Source organism: Oncorhynchus masou, chromosome 24 (assembly GCF_036934945.1).
Source record: "Oncorhynchus masou masou isolate Uvic2021 chromosome 24, UVic_Omas_1.1, whole genome shotgun sequence".
Taxonomy (NCBI): domain Eukaryota; kingdom Metazoa; phylum Chordata; class Actinopteri; order Salmoniformes; family Salmonidae; genus Oncorhynchus; species Oncorhynchus masou.
Genome location: NC_088235.1, coordinates 21,083,277 through 21,098,281, shown reverse-complemented (window position 1 = coordinate 21,098,281; position 15,005 = coordinate 21,083,277).

Genomic DNA, 15,005 nt, shown 5'->3' with positions numbered 1-15,005 from the left:
TCTTTGCGATTCATTTATTTTTGTTTGCGCTTGTTAGCATATTTAATTAGCAGCTTCCATGGAAATTCGCTATTAATTTAGCATTTTATTGCCCCCATTTGGGTACTAAACCGGTAAGACCATAAATCCCAGGGTGAGATGATGATGTAAAAAAAGAACATCTGAAGAAAAAACCCTACTGATTGATTCAGAATTGTCTTTCAAGCAAAATGACAAGAATTCAGTAGCTACATCCTTACAATCGATAGAAACATAGCAATTCTTTGGGGACCTTTATTTAAAGTTAGAGAGGAAGATATAAGACTCCAGCTTCAGATATTTTTGCAATTGGTTACAGTCAATGGCACCAGAGAACTGGAAGTAAAGGCAGCCAAAGGAAGTGTTGGCTTTGAGGATGACCAGAGAAATATACCTGCTGGAGTGCATGCTACTGGTGGGTGTTGCTATGGTGACCAGTGAGCTGAGATATGGCGGGGCTTTACCTAGCAAAGACTTACAGATGACCTGGAGCCAGTGGGTTTGGTGATGGATATGTAGTGAGGGCCAGCAAACGAGAGCATACAGCTCGCAGTGGTGGGTAGTATATGGGGATTTGGTGATTTGGTGATAAAACAGACTGCACTATGATAGACTACATCCAGTTTTCTGAGTAGAGTGTTGGGGGCTTTTTTGTAAATTAAATTGCCGAAGTTAAGGATCGATAGGATAGTCAAATCAAATCAAATCAAATTTATTTATATAGCCCTTCGTACATCAGCTGATATCTCAAAGTGCTGTACAGAAACCCAGCCTAAAACCCCAAATGGCAAGCAATGCAGGTGTAGAAGCACGGTGGCTAGTGAAAACTTCCTAGAAAGGCCAAAACCAAGGAAGAAACCAAGAGAGGAACCTGGCTATGAGGGGTGGCCAGTCCTCTCCTGGCTGTGCCGGGTGGAGATTATAACAGAACATGGCCAAGATGTTCAAATGTTCATAAATGACCAGCATGGTCAAATAATAATAATCACAGTAGTTGTCGAGGGTGCAGCAAGTCAGCACCTCAGGAGTAAATGTCAGTTGGCTTTTCATAGCCGATCATTAAGAGTATCTCTACCACTCCTGTTGTCTCTGGAGAGTTGAAAATAGCATGTCTGGGACAGGTAGCATGTCCGGTGAACAGGTCAGGATTCCATAGCCGCAGGCAGAACAGTTGAAACTGGAGCAGCAGCACGGCCAGGTGACTGGGGACAGCAAGGAGTCCTCATGCCAGGTAGTCCTGAGGCATGGTCCTAGGGCTCAGGTCCTCCGAGAGAGAGAAAGAAAGAGAGAATTAGAGAGAGCATACATAAATTCACACAGGACACCGGATAAGACAGGAGAAGTACTCCAGATATAACAAACTGACCCTAGCCCCCCGACACATAAACTACTGCAGCATAAACACTGGAGGCTGAGACAGGAGGGGTCAGGAGACACTGTGGCCCCATCCGATGGTACCCCCGGACAAGGATAAACAGGAAGGATATAACCCCACCCACTTTGCCAAAGCACAGCCCCCACACCACTAGAGGGATATCTTCAACCACCAACTTACCATCCTGAGACAAGGCCGAGTATAGCCCACAAAGATCTCCACCACGGCACAACCCAAGGGGGGCGCCAACCCAGACAGGAAGATCACATCAGTGACTCAACCCACTCAAGTGACGCCAGTGACTCAGCCAGTGACTCAGCCCCTGTAATAGGGTTAGAGGCAGAGAATCCCAGTGGAAAAAGGGGAACCGGCCAGGCATAGACTGCAAGGGCGGTTCGTTGCTCCAGAGCCTTTCCGTTCACCTTCATACCCCTGGGCCAAACTACACTCAATCATATGACCCACTGCAGAGATGAGTCTTCAGTAAAGACTTAAAAGTTGAGACCGAGTTTGCGTCTCTCACATGGGTAGCTAGACCATTCCATAAAAATGTAGTTCTATATGAGAAAGCCCTGCCTCCAGCTGTTTGCTTAGAAATTCTAGGGACAATTAGGAGGCCTGCGTCTTGTGACCGTAGCGTACGTGTAGGTATGTACGGCAGGACCAAATCAGAGAGATAGGTAGGAGCAAGCCCATGTAATGCTTTGTAGGTTAGCAGTAAAACCTTGAAATCAGCCCTTGCCTTAACAGGAAGCCAGTGTAGGGAGGCTAGCACTGGAGTAATATGATCTTATTTTTTGGTTCTAGTCAGGATTCTAGCAGCCGTATTTAGCACTAACTGAAGTTTATTTACTGCTTTATCCGGGTAGCCAGAAAGTAGAGCATTGCAGTAGTCTAACCTAGAAGTAACAAAAGCATGGATAAATTTTTCGGCATCATTTTTGGACAGAAAGTATCTGATTTTTGCAATGTTACGTAGATGGATAAAAGCTGTCCTTGAAACAGTCTTGACATGTTCGTCAAAAGAGAGATCAGGGTCCAGAGTAACACCAAGGTCCTTCACATTTTTATTTGAGACGACTGTACAACCATTAAGATTAATTGTCAGATTCAACAGAATATCTCTTTGTTTCTTGGGACCTAGAACAAGCATCTCTGTTTTGTCCGAATTTAAAAGTAGAAATTTTGCAGCCATCCACTTCCTTATGTCTGAAACACAGACTTCTACCGGGAGCAATTTTGGGGCTCCACCATGTTTCATTGAAATTTACAGCTGTGTGTCATCCGCAGAGCAGTGAAAGTTAACATTATGTTTTCGAATGACATCCCCAAGAGGTAAACCTTGAGGAACACCGAAATTTACAGTTGATTTGTCAGAGACAAACTGATATATTTCTGACAGATAAGATCTAAACCAGGCCAGAACTTGTCCGTGTAGACCAATTTGGGGTTTCCAGTCTCTCCAAAAGTATGGTCAGTTTTACGAGGGTATGTTTGGCGGCATGAGTGAAGGAGGCTTTGTTGCGAAAAAGGAATATGATTCTAGATTTAATTTTGGATTGGAGATACTTAATGTGAGTCTGGAAGGAGAGTTCACAGTATAACCAGACACCTAGGTATTTGTAGTTGTCCACATATTCTAGGTCAGAACCGTCCAGAGTAGTGAGGCGGGAGGGTGCGGGCAGCAATTGGTTGAAGAGCATGCACTTAGTTTTACTAGCATTTAAAAGCAGTTGGAGGAAGGAGTGTTGTATGGCGTTGAAGCTCATTTTGAGGTTTGTTAGCACAGTGTTCAAAGAAGGGCCAGATGTATACAGAATGGTGTCCTCTGGTTGATTAGACAATCACCAGCAGCAAGAGCGACATCATTGATATATACAGAGAAAAGAGTCAGCACGAGAATTGAACCATGTGGCACCCCCATAGAGACTGCCAGAGGTTCGGACAACAGGCCCTCCGATTTGACACACTGAACTCTATCTGAGAAGTAGTTGGTGAACCAGGCGAGGCAGTCATTTGACAATACCAGTGAATTGAAAATGTTTCCCATCTATCTTTTTGTGCAGCTGGCTAAGAGGCAGCTCACTGCATCTTCTGTGCCTAGGCTAATTATTTGCAGTAGTTTATCACTAGGTGATTAACTCATCAACACCAAAAATAAAAAATAACATAACAATGTAACCAAACTCACATGTAGGCCTATCTGGAGGTAAGCTATTCTGAACAAAAATATAAACGCAACAAGTAGTGTTGGTCAGATGTTTGTTTCATGAACAAAACACAGAGAAACGGATTATAATGCTTTGTAATGTTTAGAAAACAAATGTGTTACTAGTAAGAAGTAATGTGGTATATTGTTTTTCATTTTTGTGACCAAAATATGCTTGCACTATCTCGGGGAAGCTCATCTGCGTGCTCATCGTCCTCACCAGTGTCATGACCTAACTTCAGTTCGCCGTCACAGCCAACTTCAATGGACAAATGCTCAACTTCGATGGCCACTGGCACACTGCAGAAGTGTGCTCTTCACAGATGAATCTCAGTTTCAACTGTACCAGGCAGATGGCAGACAGCATGTATGGCGTCATGTGGGTGAGTGCTTTGCTGATGTCAACGTTGTGAACAGAGTGACCCATGGTGGGGGTAGGACTTTGGTATTGGCAGGCATAGGATACGGACAACGAACACAATTCAATTTTATTGATGGCAATTTGAATGTACAGAGACGATGACAAGATCCTGAGGCACATTGTCATTTCATTCATCCACCGCCATCACTTCACGTTTCAACATGATAACGCACGGCCCCATGTCGCAAGCATCTGTACACAATTCCTGGAAGCTGAAAATGTCACAGTTCTTCCATGGCCTACATACTCACCAGACATGCCACCCATTGAGCATGTTTGGGATGGTCTGGATCAACGTGTACGACAGCGTGTTTCAGGTTCTGCCAACATCCAACAAGTCATCACAGCCATTGAAGAGGAATGGGACAACAGCCTGATCAACTCTATGTGAAGGAGATGTGTCACGTTGCATAAAGCATATGGTGGTCACACCAGACACTGACTGGTTTTCTGATCCATGCGCCCACTTTTTTTGAAAGGTATCTGTGATCAACAGATGCATATCTGTGTTCCCAGTCATGTGAAATCCATAGATTAGGGCCTAATGAATTTATTTCAATTGACTTACATTTATATTTTTGTTCAGTGTATGTTATTAGACTAGTAGCTTTCTATATTACATTTCAGACTTAAGATGAAATCACATGGAGACACCCGTCAATGGCATGATAGTTGTGTGCGAGAGTAGCGAGCGTCAATTCACATACACTGTGTAGCGTATGCCAACGTCATTGTCATGAAAATCCTTCATGAACAGTTGTATTTTTTGCTACTGTACGTATCCCCTGAGAGTTCTTGTTGTGAGTTCCTTTTGACTTTCGATGTCCCACGGGAACCACTGTACCTGGGCTGATAGCCTATTTGACTGATAAACCTTAGTTTACAGACCAATATATTTTAAAATACATTGTTAGTTTACTTAGCATAGGGAAGATCATAATAACTTTTCTACAAACGACCCACACAATGTATTTGCTTATGTTACAAGCATTGAACCGTGTAGATGCGAGAAAAATAGACTTGATGCACTATGATGCCGTAGATGCCGTTTGAATTTAGCTTTAGTGTGCGTCTGTGTTAAGCTGTGTGTGTGTCTTGTTAGTCTGTGTTAAGCTGTGTGTGTGTGTCTTGTTAGTCTGTGTTAAGCTGTGTGTGTGTCTTGTTAGTCTGTGTTAAGGTGTGTGTGTGTTTTGTTAGTCTATGTTAAGATGTGTGTGTGTGTCTTGTTAGTCTGTGTTAAGCTGTGTGTGTGTCTTGTTAGTCTGTGTTAAGCTGTGTGTGTGTGTCTTGTTAGTCTGTGTCAAACTGTGTGTGTGTGTCTTGTTAGTCTGTGTTAAGCTGTGTGTGTGTCTTGTTAGTCTGTGTTAAGCTGTGTGTGTCTAGTTAGTCTGTGTTAAGCTGTGTGTGTGTCTTGTTAGTCTGTGTTAAGCTGTGTGTGTGTGTCTTGTTAGTCTGTGTTAAGCTGTGTGTGTGTGTGTCTTGTTAGTCTGTGTTAAGCTGTGTGTGTGTTTTGTTAGTCTGTGTTAAACTCTGTGTGTGTGTCTTGTTAGTCTGTGTTAAACTGTGTGTGTGTTTTGTTAGTCTGTGTTAAGCTGTGTGTGTGTGTCTTGTTAGTCTGTGTTAAGCTGTGTGTGTGTGTGTCTTGTTAGTCTGTGTTAAGCTGTGTGTGTGTGTGTCTTGTTAGTCTATGTGTGATGTGGTGTGTGTTGGTGGGGGTGCTGTGTGAGTGTGTGGGGATGCTGAGAAGTGTGTGTCTGTGATAAGCTGCGTGTGTTTGTGTGTGTGTTTTGGTAGGCGTGCTGTGTGTGAGTGTTTGGAGATGTGTGGTGTGCGTATTAAATATCTCATTTACATAATGCAGAAAACCTGTATTATAATTTCATGAATTGTTTCAAATTGTTACAAAATACGTTTTGCATAACAATAATATGACCACCCTACCTTGAAATATTGCACAAAAATTGTTGAATTTAAGAATCTAGAAAGGTAATTTAGTGCCATTCTTGACTAGGGATTAACATTTAGCTGTCTGCAACTGTTGACCTTTTCTGGTAACTTGAAAATAAGATCTTAGCAATTGTAAATCCTATCCTCATGAAATAAAATGTTGTGGCGATACAAGGCAAGTTAGCTATGAACATTTCAATGAGGCCAAGCTAATTAACAAGCTAGCTATTGCTATCAGCTACGTCAGGAAGCCAGACCTGGCAATAGGTTTACAGACCTGAGGGGTATACTATAAAGCCATATTAATTAGTTAGCTAGCCAGCTAACTTTGCTGAACAACCAGAAAGAACTAGCTAGCTATTGATTTTCTGATTCATTATGAAAGTTAAACCTAAGTTTGTTTTTGATAACGTTAGTTGAGTCAATTATATAATTCCCGTTAGCTATCTTTCAAAAAAATAGAAGAAGAAAAAATTGCTAGGAAAACTTGGGGGGCCAAATAAAACCTCTTGCAGGCCAAATTTGGCAAGAGGGCCGCCAGCTGAGGAACCCTGCGATGGGATGTGTACTGTTGTTGTCACGTTATTGCCACATGATTTCTCATGTTGTGTTGTTTAAACACTTTTATCACACTGATTTGTGAGTAACAAGTAGGTAACTAACAAATTAATTAGCTAGTTGAGTTTACATACTTCCCATGCATTGTTTATACTCCGGCTAGTCTAAATAGCTAACTTTAGCTCGAAGGGTTAGCTAGCATGTGTTTTCGAAAATAACAAAATCTATTTAGTTATTCACATTGATTATGTTCTGTCATAGCTAGCTACTTACTCAAACTCAAGACGTTTTTTCAAATATGTACGACGACGTCTACAATTTCAGTTCAGCGCGTCATTCACAGAGGAATTGGGATCATATGTGTCTCGTATGTGTAAAATAGAATTATGTCGGGTGGGAAACAAAGCCAGCCACATAGAGAACCTATAATTCATATAATTCATTACTACCATTTGTACTAAAATCATGACAGATTTGATGCATGCATTCATTTCTTAAATTGAACATTGTTTGCAATCAATCCAACTGAGTGTATTGCAAAAAAATCATACAGATTGAAATAACATTGCAGTTGTAATATAATCCCATAGAATTCTAGATATGACAAAAGCAATTAAAAAAACTTCCTTGTGAATTTGAACCAAGGTCTTATTTCAATGAACAGGGAAGTATCCTGTATAAGTAGTTATTGATTTTTTTGTCTGTATTTAATCCTAATTCATATTTCATCAAGTGCAAAGGCCTCCATTTTTGGGTCCATCTAATTGTCCATCTCTTGAGGCCTAACTGTCACAAGCCAAGAGAGGAAGTGATCTGTATTGGGCACTAATCTACTGTAAACTGTGTGAACCTGATGCGAAAAAGGTATGCCACCATAACCACCTATATATAAAGAATATTGATAGATAAAGCTATCATCATTTTTATTACACGCCAACATTGATGTTTATGAGGAGAACTCATCTGACAGAGGGATCTGTTGCTTCAATCATAATCACAGTAACAGAAGGCTGCTGTGATTCAACTATGAGAAATATATCTGTTTAGAGCACAGTTTCATGATCAATTACTGTTGTCACACAGGTTGTAAAACCTTATCACAATTATAGAAACATCACATACATTTATTGAAGGCCATGAAAGTCCTTCATTTTCACTTTGCTGAAAATAGACTATCCAATTAAAATGAGAGAGAGAGCGGGGCCTGTGTTGCTCTTTCAATGTGCTCATGTTTTCTGGAGTGTCACTGAAACTGGAGTGTAGTTTTGTGATGGGGACTGTGTTGCCATAGTAATGAAATATACGGGGCTCTTAGAGCAAGACGAATAATGCCAAAACTATTACCTAACTTCCCTGTGCCTTACAATGTTTTACCATGTTTGTGCTTCTACCATGTTGTGCTTCTGCCATGTTGTGTTGCTACCGTGTTGTTGTCGTACTGTGTTGCTACCATGTTGTGTTGTTGTCTAAGGTCTCTCTTTATATAGTGTTGTAGTGTCTCTCTGTCGTGATGGATGTTTTGTCCTACGTTTACATTTTTAATCCCAGCCCCCGTTCCCACAGGAGGCATTTTGCCTCTTAGTAGGCCGTCATTGCAAATAAGAACTTGTTGTTAATTAACTTGTCTAGTTAAATAAAGGTTAAATAAAATAAAATACAAATACTCAGAATCCCATTTCACTCACTGTAGTATTTACCACCAAATAAGAGTTTCTTCTGTCTCCAAGGGAACATACTGTACACTCTTAGAAAAAAGGGTTCCAAATGGGTTCTTTGGCAGTCCCCATAGGATAACCTTTTTTGGTTTCAGGTAGAACCCTCTGTGTAAAGGGTTATACATTAAACCCAAAAGATTTCTACATGGAACCAAAAAAGGTTATACAAATTCTTAACAGCCGAATAACCCTTTTAGGTTCTAAATAGCACCTTTTATTCTGAGAGTGTAGGTACAGGAGATGCAGGTGTTGACTCTAAATGAACACTGATTGCCTCTCTGACTTGTAGTAGTAATGAGAAAAGAAGTGGTTTAATTGTACTATAAGTGCTTTTTGGCGAAATGCCAGAACTCTTAAAGGTAATACATTCATATTTCATATATGCTCACACACTTTTGAAAAGAGATTTGGATCAATAGCCTGCCCTTTATATTCATCAAACATTTTACACCGTTTTATAGATTTGCTTTATGTAAATATACTTCATACTTGCAATATAAACTAAATAAAGAATATTTCATTGATATAAATTGTGGCAATTGAAAAGAAACACAGTCATGTGCTTTTTATGAGAGGCGAACAGATTCCTTGGCAACGACTAGAGTGCTTAATATAGTGCCTAGAAGGCCCTGGGTTTGGTGGGCATACGGCTTCCTTTCAGGTTCTTACAAGCTGCCTATAACACAAGTCTCTCTGTCAACAGAGAGTTCAGGCTACATGGCTTAGTGCTGGACTAAGTGTGTGTGTGTGTGTGTGTGTGTGTGTGTGTGTGTGTGTGTGTGTGTGTGTGTGTGTGTGTGTGTGTGTGTGTGTGTGTGTGTGTGTGTGTGTGTGTGTGTGTGTGTGTGTGTGTGTGTGTGTGTGTGTGTGTGTGTGTGCCACTCTGACTGGATAGTGATCCTGTGCTTGGCGGTCTGCTTGACCAAGCCTGCTTCATCAGACAGAGAAGAGACTTGATCTTACCATTCAGTTGGATGTATTGGTCCAGATCCTTCTAAAAATGGTAGTGATTTCCAGTTACTCATAGTTAAAACAATAAAAACAAATGACCATGAATTATGAGTGTGATGTACTAAAGTGCTGCAGTGGTTGAGCGATGTTCCTCAAACAAGGTGCTTTCTTCAGCCGGCAGGCACGGAGCCTGTAGGGGGGAGATTATTACAGTCTCCTCCACTATGACATACTGTACTGCCTTTGACATACTCCTCAGGCAGCCTCATTCAGTAGGGAAATGCAATTTTCCCCTCACTGAGATTGGGTGATGAGCTGGCTATTTCTCGAAGTGTAAAATTTGTTATGTTTCAGTAGCTTCTAAAAGCATAGAGTGAGAAGTGAGTGCATAGACTGAGGGATTTCTCTCAGGAATAAATGTTTTTATATATATATATATTTGATATAAAGATAACGTACTGTATAATGTATGTGGAGATATGTACATGTTTCGACTGGTTATTCTCAGGAATAAATGTGTGTTTATTTGACGACAGGAAGGCATCTAGCACAGAATTCCATCCAGGACCTCGGTACAATCTGCAGTACTGTTGTTCAAAGGACATTGCAATTAAGCTAACCCATTCATTCTTGAAGAATTTAACAAAAAAATGCCGAATGAGCTGTCTTACCCCAAAAGAATACAACATATAAAGTATATTTTTGCCCCAATGTATGTCTTTTGTTGTATTTTGAGGCTTTATTTCGAATACATTTTTTATTTAAGAATATAGCTTCAAAAGTTTATAACTATCAAACTGATATCATGGACTGTCAGTCATTGCATCCATAGGATCCATTGAATTCGGAAGTGGTTACATTTCTCCATCCCCATCCCTCAGCTTTATAACAAGCCAGGTGACTATACTGATTGGCTTGAAGTTGTCCATGAATGAAATCCAACAAAGCAGATTAGGTATATCACATATAGTGGCGATTTTAGCATGTAAATATTTTTAGATGCATGCCAGCAAAGCCACTACACAGCACAACACTAAACAATACATAAAGTGCACTATAATGGTGACAAATGGTGCCCACAAACTGTTAGTCCCAACACCTTGCCACTGCTACACCTGGCTATCAGCGGAGCCTTGTCTGGCAGAGAAACAGTTCATTCAGCCTCATTTGCTGCCTTTAAAAAAAACATGGCAGACTTGCTTAAACAAATGTGGTTTCTACTGACAATTGAGATATACAAACTATGGCATAAGGAGACGATCAGTGGATGAAATGAGTGAGCTAGGACGGATGTAGTCAATATAATTATTTGTTGAGCACTTTTGAAATGTACAGCGACAGAATTCAGAACATGGGCCATTCTTACAGTATTCTCCCTGTACACTAAGTCAGAACTGTGGGATAAATAAAGGGGGCATATAAGCAGACAATGAAAGCTCTTACAATATTTGATGATGACATTTCTCTTAAACAGGCTATAGGCTACATGTGCACCACCAAGTCAGAACATTATGATGGGGAAAAGGACCAAATTATTAGGGTGATGATGCACATGGGCTACTAACAGCTTACTACACAACATATACTTAGTGCTTTCTTAACTGGCATATTACGTTATTTATGGAGCAGCATACAAGGCATTTTTGGACTCATGTTGTGCTGTTCTCAATTGAACAGAAAGGTGGTGCAGTGGCCCTTTGTGGGTAAATTTTGTCATCAAAGTCTGGATTTATGGTGCATTCAAGACAACTGGGGAGGTCGAATCATGATGATGTCAGTGATCTTCAGGTCGGAGCTCTCGAAAGAGGCCCGAATTCTCAATTTGCAATACCGAGTTGGATGAACATAAAAAAACCCAGTCAGAGTTTCAGTTTTCTTGAACTCACTGAAGTCTGAGATTTCCCAGATCCGAATTTCCAGTTGTTTTGAGCGCGGCAGAAGTCATGCTGGATTGACCGCATGGCCAATGTTGAATGTTTATCCTTTAACTTCTTTGGGGTACCCCCCTTCTTCTCAATATCTGCCTAAAGACATGCCCTAATCTGTAGCTCAGGCCCAGAGGCAAGGATATGCATATTATTGGTATCATTTGAACAGAAATACTCCGAATTTTGTGGAAATGTGAATTGAATGTAGGAGAATATAACACAATAAATCTGGTAGAAGAAAATACAAGGAAATAAACATACATTTTCTGTTTTTTATTGTTGCTGCATCATCTTTCAAATGACCAAGAACAGCCAAACATACTGATAGGATGCTGTGGATGATTTGAATGAAGAACATAAAATGGCAAAAATAGCTGAGCAAAGTTTTGGACAGATAACTTCAAAAATGAGCGAGCTACATGACATTGAGCATGAAGTCACCCAGGTGTCCCACACAAATGTACCCAAATGTACCCAAGTGGACGAATTGGTACAGTGATACATTTTGAAGGAAAGAGCTATATACAAAATACATAAATGCTATTCTAACACACACACCCCCAAAAATTATATATACAATATATATATAAATATTGTAAATAAAAAATATGTAAATAGTTAGCCTTGTTAATTGTTTGTTTTATTATTATTATTTAATTACTATTTTTTTAATATATAAAAATATATATATTAAAAAAATAGTAATTAAAAAAATAAATAATAATAAAAACAAACCATTAACAAGGCTAACTATTTACATATTTTCTATTTACAATATTGTGAAGACCCTCAGTCCATGCCCCATAGCAGTCTCATTCTGCTGTAAAGCAAAGGCTTACTGAACAGGTGGTGCAGGTGATGGGGCATTTCCTGTGACAAAGGGCACAACGACGTCTCACTACTGTGCCCTTTTTGCCCTGAGGCACATTCATGCCTGCAGAGATGAATCTGGGCAGGTGAACACCGCTGGTTGGAGCAGAAAGGACAGAGGTAGAGGGGACAGAAGGTGCTACAGTGGACTTGCTGTAGCTAGCAAGCTCCTGGATGAGCAGCTCCCTGAAGGCTAGCTGTGAGATGGGGGGCTGTCCACAGCTCTAAGCCATTTCCTTCAGGAGGATGAAGGCATTCACCACAGCAATGTCAATTAAATGATAGAAAAATGTCTTGTACAATTTCATGGTCTTGTGGACAACATTGTAGTATCCTATCAGCGCATCTGACAGGTCCACACCTCCCATGCTCTTGTTGTAGTCCTTCACAGCAGTTGGAATGGGGACATTTTTTGTGGTCCATGCCCTGGCACCGTCCTTCACACACCTGACGACGTGATCTCCACTGAAGGACTTGTGGATACTGGAGCACAAGACCACCTCTCTGGTATCCATCCATCGCAGAGCAGGCCATCTTCACGGATCCATCGCAAGGTACCCCGCTCAGCCCGCTTAGGCATGTCGTTCACCTTTGTTTTTGAAAAGCGCACTCTGTTGGTCCGAATGGTGCCACAAGCCCACACATCCTGCTTCCTCAGCTCTGTAAACAGGGTAGGGCTTGTGTAGAAGTTGTCCACAAACAGTTTGTAGCCCTTCCCAGCAGTTTAAAATCCAATAACTCCATAACGGAATCATGACTCAGTCCATTACCGGTAGCAAAACTGGTTTTCCCCTCATAAACAAAAAAAATGCAAGTCTAGGCACACACAGAATCAGCCAAAACAAACAGCTTGTAACCTCACTTGGTTGGTTTGTTTCTCATGTATTGTTTGAGGCTGATTCTGACCTTTGAGGCTACCATCCTCTCATCGATGGACAGGTTCTGAGCGAGCTGAAAATAGGTCTTGCAGGCCTCAACGATGTTGGGGTAGAGAGGTTTGATTTTGCACAGCCTATCAAACCTTGGTGTGCCTCTTCTTGTCATTCTCCTCATCAACTTCTGGGTCACTGATGTGAAGGGCCCGTGAGATAGTCAGAAACCTTTTACAAGACATGACAGCCATGGGGAAAGGCCGTTGATAGAGAGCTGACATTTTCCAGTAGTCCCTTAGAGTTTTCAACTTCACCAGCCCAATGTAAATGACAATTGAAAAGTAGCAGAAAAGGTCTGACATGGAAATGGTCTTCCATGCCTCTTTCTTTCCTGCCTGCTTCTTAGCCCCGTACTTATTGGTATTTGACACCAGGGAATCAACAACTGACGAGGTGAAAAACAGTTGAAAAAGTTGAAGGGGGCTATACTCATGTCTAGTTGAGGTCCTGGCTGCCTTTTGGGTCTAAAAACTGACAGCTGGGGTCCGGCTGGATGAACCAGCTTCAGAGGGAGATGGACACCTAGACATTGGCGGCTCATAATCAGAATCACTGCCACTGTGAAAGATTAAAAAAAATCAGTAACAATACTTTCACGTATGAGCCCTGTATCAACACGTAAAATAAACATATATATATAGAGTACAGGGAACATAATCACTATGGTGAAGTGGTGAAGGGCTGTTCCATTCCATGTTTATGTAAAATAACATTTTATAATATATCACACGCACACACACACACACGCGCGCACATACACACACACAGTATAGCCATTTCATTACAGATGATATATTTATATATTGCAAATAAAATAAGAAAATCTTTAAAAAATCTTGATATACTGTGTGTGTGTTAATTTCAAACAATGACATTAGCATTAGAACTTACCAATCCAGCATGGCATCCTCGCCATGCAGAAACATGTCTTCCGCCTGGGAGTCAAAACTAGCTTCGCTGAAAGATTCATCTTCCTGAAGCAACTCGGTCTCGCTGCCTCTATCTATTTCCTCTATCATTTGGGTTAAATCTGTATACCTAGACTTTGTTTTAGCTTTTCCTGATTTATTCGCCATATTTTAAATATTTCAACTTTTTGAAAATGCTATTGAATATGTACTGCTCTGCGTAACACCCGTGGCTCTGTCAAGTAGGATTTGCAATGGCGAATTAACCTCTTTTACGCCAGAGTTTACGCCAAAGGCTGGTCTTCAAACGTATAACCATTACATATTGCTGTTTACCTCAGCTCAATGGCTTCTTCCAAGCTAAATTTCATGATGATCAGTGGTCATTTGGCCAAAATACAGTCAATCAATGATAGACCGGTCCTACCATTAGTCTGCAATGATGTCCTTGATTGGTGTCTTCAAATCGGTTTGTTTCAGTCAATACGTCCCGGGAAAAGAACCATCAAGTATGGTTGTGTTAGTAACAACCAGAGGATTGCAATGAAACCTACCATGACTGGATAAACGTTTGTTTAGTGTGTGTAATTACCACGAACGCATCGTCCAAAGTTGAATGAGACGGAAATCATGACGCAAGCGGCTAGATTAATAAGACATTAATCTTTTAAATGATGTAAAATACATGTATTTACAAGAATGTTTACTATAACAAATGGTGTATTTAGAATGTTAGCTCTCTGCAGTTTTACCGGATGTTGGCATGGTGGGACGTTAGCGTCTCACCTACCCTAGAGAGGTTAAGCTTGGAAAAGATACCCTTAAAACTTGTTAGGGCTAGGGGTTCCGCTAGCGGACAACATCTGCTGAAAAGGCAGAGCGCGAAATTCAAAAATATTTAACTTTCATACATTCACAAGTGCAACGCACCAAATTAAAGCTTAACTTCTTGTTAATCTACCCATCATGTCCGATTTCAAAAAGGTTTTACAGCGAAAGCACACAATATGATTATGTTAGGTCAGTGCCCAGTCACAAAAACACATACAGCCATTTTCCAGCCAAAGAGAGGAGTCTCAAAAAGCAGAAATAGAGATAGAATTAATCACTAACCTTTGATGATCTTCATCAGATGACACTCATAGGACTTCCTGTTACACAATACATGTATGT